The sequence below is a fragment of the Arachis duranensis genome, chromosome 1 (genome assembly GCF_000817695.3).
Source record: "Arachis duranensis cultivar V14167 chromosome 1, aradu.V14167.gnm2.J7QH, whole genome shotgun sequence".
Taxonomy (NCBI): domain Eukaryota; kingdom Viridiplantae; phylum Streptophyta; class Magnoliopsida; order Fabales; family Fabaceae; genus Arachis; species Arachis duranensis.
The window spans coordinates 56,944,405-56,945,243 of record NC_029772.3 but is presented as its reverse complement, the minus strand read 5'-3'; the positions used below and the strand labels follow the sequence as shown (position 1 = coordinate 56,945,243).

General features: G+C 42.4%; 1 non-coding gene across 1 annotated transcript; it reads left to right on the top strand.

Moving 5' to 3' along the window:
- The first annotated feature begins 226 nt into the window (after positions 1–226).
- LOC127742620 (small nucleolar RNA R71) lies at positions 227–334 on the top strand. Its single transcript, XR_008003966.1, has one exon. It is a non-coding gene; the product is annotated as a small nucleolar RNA R71 (small nucleolar RNA).
- The last annotated feature ends 505 nt before the right edge of the window (positions 335–839 follow it).

The window sequence follows — 839 nt, the reverse complement described above, 5'->3', positions numbered from 1 at the left end:
TCAGAGCATAAATTTCAAGAACTCCCTTCCTCTGAGGCGTCCCATTATTCACGGAATTTCTCTCAGAAGTGTACATGAACTGGTTATTTGCAACCATGTCAATAAGTTCTTGAGCTTCTGCAGGCGTTTTCTTTAGGTGAATGGATCCACCTACAAAATGGTCCAGTGACATTTTAGAGAACTCAGATAGACCATAATAGAATATATCCAAAATGGTCCACTCTAAAAGCATGTCAGAAGGACACCTTTTGGTCATCTGCTTGTATCTTTCCCAAGCTTCATAGAGGGATTCACCATCTTTTTGTTTGAAGGTCTAAACATCCACTCTAAGCTTGCTCAGCTTTTGAGGAGAAAAGAACTTAGCCAAGAAGGCTGTGACCAGTGGTGCACGAAATTGTGATCATCAATGGCGCCACCAACATGGTACGCTCAACTGCAATCTCAACTCTTTATCACAACTTCGCACAACTAACCAGCAAGTGCACTGGGTTGTCCAAGTAATAAACCTTACGCGAGTACGGGTCGACCTCACGGAGATTTTTGGTATGAAGCAAGCTATGGTCATCTTGTAAATCTCAGTCAGGTGGACTCAAATGGTTATGGAGGATAACATAAAACGTAAAATAAGGATAGCGATACTTATGTAATTCATTGGTGAGAATTTCAGATAAGCGTATGGAGATGCTTTGTCCCTTCTGTCTCTCTACTTTCCTACTGTCTTCATCCAATCCTTCTTACTCTTTTCCATGGCAAGCTGTATGTAGGGTTTCACCGTTGTCAATGGCTACCTCCCATCCTCTCAGTGAAAATGTTCAACGCGCTCTGTCACAGCACGGCTA